This window comes from Parus major, chromosome 7 (assembly GCF_001522545.3).
Source record: "Parus major isolate Abel chromosome 7, Parus_major1.1, whole genome shotgun sequence".
NCBI classification, from domain to species: Eukaryota; Metazoa; Chordata; class Aves; order Passeriformes; family Paridae; genus Parus; species Parus major.
Window position 1 is genome coordinate 15148131 of NC_031776.1, and position 6214 is coordinate 15154344.

Sequence of the window (6214 nt, forward strand, 5' to 3'; positions counted from 1 at the left end):
GCCAACAACTAATTTGTCTTTCTAACACCTAGACATCCCTTAGAGCTTGTTGGCTGCTCTCTGTTTCACACATCAAATCTCCCTTCTTGCTGTTTAGGCTTGAAAGTATACAAAGATAAAACATCAAAGAACAGCCTTTCTTAAGAAAATGTTACATATTCCACATTTGCAGTAGTTTTCTTCTGCTTCTGTCTTGTTATGTGTCTAAATGGAACTGGTGTAAGCAGAGAGTAGAATTACTGCAGATACAATGCAGATCAATTAGATGGCCGCAGGAATTGTTAGTGGAGGTTTTTCTGTTGTCTCATGTAGCACACCAAGCAAGATATCCATCATCTCTTCCTAGTCTTAAAAATTCCCTGATGCCTAACAAAAGTGCGGTTCTGTTCTGAGAGTTGCCTGGAAAAAATGTTACTTGGCTGATTTCAAATATAAAAACCCATTACGTAGTGATTAAAGAAAGTTTTGAGTGTCAGTCATAGAAGCCTATCTTGAACTGCACTGCACACAAAAGCTCTGTAGCCAGCGCTGAGCTAGCACCTCTCAGTTATGGCATGCATCCTAGCAAATATTCCTTCCCAATCTGTTCTGTATCTGCCACAGTAACAACCTTCTCAGAAATAACAAGAATTTATCAGTGAAGTGGAGAGAGATGACTCATTAGCAGTGACCATACAGCACCAAAGGACTGAGTAAGATGGGAGAGGCTGACTGTAACCTGCACACAGTGACTCGCCCAGCCACTTGACTTGCACATGACAAGGTACCCTGGGATAGGAACACACACACACAAATAAATAAATAAAAATGCCCACAGAGTCCCTTCCCAATCCCATTAATAGCAGGCATATAGAAAATGTATTCAGAATTCTATTTTAATCTAATAAAAATAATAATACACAGAGATCTCCCAGGAAATGTGGGGTCAGAAGAAAGGAAAGTAAGATTACACAGGCTGCATGTAGAGGAGATAATGGAAGAGGAAAAAAAAAAGTTCTACAATTACAGAATCATAATTTTAATGAATAAATTTTATTTTTCAAAAGGAGACCATCATAAATTTATTGTTCAAACACCAGAAATTCTAGGTACAGGACTTAGAATTTACTGAACAACCCATAAAATATACAGCTTTGAAAAGTTCAAAGTAACCAATTTTTGGATAAAGAGTAAATAAACCCTTTTCTTATATATATATATATATATATAAAATATTTATATATTTATATATTTATATATTTATATATTTATATATTTATATATTTATATATTTTTATATTTATATTTATAGTCAAGAGACAAAAGTTATAAATCATTATGTGCACATATGATAAAAGAGATTTTGATTCCAAGGTAGAAAGAAAAAAAAAAAAGCAAAACATTTCAGTCAAATTTATTTTATTCCCTTAATATTAGGGAAAATACCCTAGGTCTTTCTGCTTATTATTTATAGCATTTATACAAAGATATCAACTACACTTTAAAAATGTACTGCTCTTCATTCAAATAAATAAATAAATAAATATCTCTATTTATATAGAGATGCTTTATCCTGAGGACAGTGTACCCAAACATAATATTTTCATTTACTTAGTCTTACCTTAGAAACAAGAGTAATTTTTATTTATTTTTTTTACTAGATCGACCCTAAAATTAACCTCCTAAATCTGCATTTAGCCTTGATTTAGACTTGAAATTTAAATAAACAACTCTCAATGGCTAACTGGAAGCTCTTACAAGAAAGCTGCTCCAACACCTGCAGCGGGGTGGCTTTTTTATGTGCCTAGTCACTGCAATTGCTTCAGGCTTCATCAACAACCTTTGCAAGGCAAAAAAGGAACTCTAACCAAGTGCAGATTCTCTTTCTATTAGAGACAGGTCCTTTTAAGATGGATGTTCTGAAAACTTAATTTCGAGACACAGGACAGGGAAACCTGTCTAGGTACTTTTATGGAGTGGGTTTATCATTTTCTGTTACTTTGGTAACTGATGATTCTATAAGAAGCTGATGGGGCAACCAGAACTTCACCTTTCCATCAGACCAACATGTGATAACACAAGGAGATGTTGGTGAGATTATAATATAAAGAGGCCATGGAGAGAAGTGGATGCCATGAGAAAAGAAAACAAATTTATGTCAACTATTAAGCTATTTAGAGAAGAGAGACGAGCTTGCCGTAGCTGGCATTAGAGCTCAGTAATGTATGAGCCTCTGCACTCTGATTTCTAAACCCAATTCCACATGCACAAGTCCTTTGTCATTGTGACTGCTCACAGTAGCAGCTACATTTAAAGCATCTGATAGAGCAGACTACCACAGTGACCAACAAAAATGAGATTTTAATATATTAGAACACACCTCAGTGTAACAGATTCTGTTGGTCCCATCAAACCATGCTACAGAGAGAAAAAAATAAAAGCTTTAAAGATCCATAACAAAATTATATAGCAGAAAAAATGTTAAAGTAGAACGCAAACATTTCTGGACAACAAATGTCTTTCTGTAAAAATTGAAGAACCTACCACCTAAGTGACAGAATAAAGTGACTCTTAAGGAGAGTTAGTTAAACTCTCCTTAACTCAGGTAGTTACAATTCAAATACATACACCCCAGTTTTAAAACACTGAAAGAAAATATTTCATAGAATTATAGAAAGGTTTGGGATGGAAATGACATTAAAAATCATCTAGCTTCAATATTCCTCATTTCCTATTTAGTTAGTTGTGTTATTCTCCTCTCACAGCTTAGCTTTTATTTTGAAAGACTTCCACATGATTCTTTACTGCCTAAAAAAAATAGTCAAGTCCTAAACCTATGAATTGCTCTGAATTTATTATAAAGCTCAAGTGCTCTGAACAGATGGAACAAATATTTCATACAGCACATGAGCTACCCAAAAATTCACAGGCTATATGTGTATAAAACAAGGAAAATTAGGTGGGTTAACAGCAGGAAAGTAGCTTCAGCATCTCTGTGTGATGCAGAGACGTGACTGTGAGCCCTTTGGATGGACGGGTGCCAAGGCCTCCCCACAGTTATGCTAGCTGTAAATAGGTAGCTCTTCATTCAAGCTGAGAAGAAAAAAGGCAGACAGATGTGATACCAGCCATATTGCTCCCTTGTGAGCTGTTGGCTGCAAAATACAAGTGGGCCTTAACCACACAAGATCGATAAGCAACCTGCATCCAGAAGAGATCTTTGGTAGGTTTTGTTTTAGGAAAACACACCCAGGTATCAAAGCATCAATAAGTCTGTTGGTTTCTTTATAATTAACAGAAACAAAAACAAACAGCAACACCAAAACCCGAAACACAGATTTTTTCAGCAAAACAGATTTAACAAATATCATTAGTTAATACAGTTTTAATGTAAGAGGTATTACATGCTTAAAAAAAAAAATGTATTTCCCATTTTTATCCATTTGTACTATTCATCCAGCATTGCCCATGTTTTCTCCCACATTCCTTTCCTAAATTATTTTATTTTGCTTAAGTGCTTCTTCCACATTGGCAATCTTTTCTGTCAGACTGTTTCCATTGCTTTGTTCCTAATCCAAAATTCAGAGCATCCTCACCTTTCTTTCACCCAGGATTCCTTTCTTTGTTCACATTGCCCTTTTTTTTTCCCCCTCTACTCGTCTGTTTACTCTGTGTCTTTGCTTATTTTCTACCACTTCAGCAGAAGAGAGTCCAAGCAAAGATAAAAAACAAATGGGAAGCAAAAACATTCCTTTGCTAGTCCACTGTTTTGTGCATGGAAGCGTGCCATTTCTGGGAGAACAGTCCAACTGGCATCACAGCCATCCCTGTGGCACTGGACAAGGATGTTATGTTGCTCAGGCAACCATTCCTAATTGTCTTCTGGGATGCTGAGCAAACATGATGGATCTTTTTTGCTGGTCTGTCTGAAGGTCACACTAGTGTGGTGGCACTGAACACAGGTTAGTGCCACAGCAACCAAGACACTGAAAAAAACACATCAGGCAGCCCTACATGCAAAAACACGTTAATAACATAGAAAATCCTATGATTATCCTATAGATAATCATATTCTGCAGCCTCAGTCATGTAAAATACTGTGTACAACAGTTGTCATACAAGACTACAACAACTGCTATGCCAGAGACAATGTTATTCTACACTCATGCTGAAAGCAAATCTGAATGTTTCTCCTGGCTTGAAAAATTAAACATAAAAAAGGCACTATTTTTATATAACAGTATCCTACAAGAAACAGATTGTCAACAACAGTTTGGCAAGGCACCATTAACATCTTTTAGAAATCAGAAGAAAAATCTTCAGAAAGTAAATGTCTGCTGAAACAAATGAAGACAGAAGCTTTAAGAGCAAGAGCTACTGCCTCAAAGTTCCTCCAAAGGGTTCATCTCAGTGTATGTATATTTTGCATCTTAAAAGAAACACACCATATGCTGGGATGACTTTTTTTAACTAGAAAAGTCTGCCTTATATTTTTGGAACAAGCAAGTTCTTCCTTGGGCATGTTTATTGACATGTTTCATAAACCTCAAATCCTTAACGGGAAAAACAGAACCTATTTTGGCTGCATGAAAAGCAGATTCTTTTTTAGTTCAGAGACCTAGAGGAGGAAGAAAGGAGAAATTTCAAGTATAAAAAACTTTTAAACATCAAGACACACCAAAATGAACTTTTCATTGAAAATGTATAGCTCCCACTATATAGAATAACTGTGGAAATCTTACATTATTTATCCACAGCTAGTCAGAAAGCTCTCATATAGTGTTTGTTTTGCTAGATTTGCATGTACTTGCAACTGTTTTTGGCAAAATAACTTTCTTAGCCTCCATTATTTCCACAGTGGGTGGCTCCTTCCTTTTGTTTCACGTTTTCAGACATACTCCCCTATCCAAGGAAAGCACTCCAGTTCTCCAACATAAGCAAGCGGATTTTACCACTGAGAACACTTGAACAGGACCATCTGAGAGGCCCACACCACAGATAACTGATATTCTTCAAGATATTCTGCATCCCAAAACACAGCCACTAGTACTTAACACACCAACAAGGTCAATAATGTCCTGCCATTATCACTCAGGGCTTTCAGCTTCCACAAAACATACTCAGAGGCATTTTCAATTTCATAATGACACTTTAACATACACAATATAAATAGACATGACAAAACATGGTTATTTAAGCCTGGAGGAAGAGGCAAGGGCAGTCATATTTCTCTACTAAAAATTATTATGCACTCTGAAACATTAATGAAACAAATTACATTGGTGGACTGTATTCAGAAGATAAATAACAGGAAAATTAAAGACTTGTCCTTACAACTATTTCTATTGGAAGTGTGTTAATTTTCAGAAGAGCTGCATGAACAAATGATGAGTTACAACTTTATTTGCACTAATTTGGTGTTAAAAAGGAAAAAAGTAACTCTTGTGGGGTTTTTCTATTTGCATTCTGTTTTCAATTATGAGCTAAGTTTTGGAAGATACTTTTCCTTGTACAGTATTTCTGTGCAGACCTCAAAGTTTAGTGCACAGATAGCTCCTCATCTGTCTCAGGAGAGCTCAAGGAGGACACTGCTGGCACCCTCCAAGCTGCAGGGCAGAGATATTAGAGACTCACACACTTTTGCATCCATGATGATTGCCAATAAAACAAGCATTTTTTTAAGGACTTGGTACTATACATAAAAGCAGGAATACAGGAGGATGCCCAGAATAAATAAATGCATACTGAAAGCTATCAAATTATTTTAAAAGCCCTTTTGTTCTCATATCAAACAGACATTTCATAAAATAGACTAGCACCAAAACGAACAGCATTCTCTACACATTCTGTACAGACATAGAGTCAAGAGCAAAAGCATTTGTGGTCTCTTTTACTTAGACTAAAAGGTGACCTAAATTAACACTGAGTTAAAGATAACGAAAAGACCTCCAGCAGTAAGCAGCTGAACATAAATCCGATTGTTTCAATTACTGTCATCATGATTTCTCTGAGGGAAGCAGCTCAACCTTCACCTGCAATTCTGTTAGGACTGATTCTCAGCCTGAAGAGGAGGCATTTATTACTGCTGGTGTATACTCATGCTCAAGACAGGATACTAAAAATTTTCCTTCATGACGACATCCGACTTCATTCATGTAACATAAATCCCTCCGTTGCCAGGATTCCATCCACACCTCCAACTTTGCTGTTAACAACCAGCAGAAGATTTTATCTG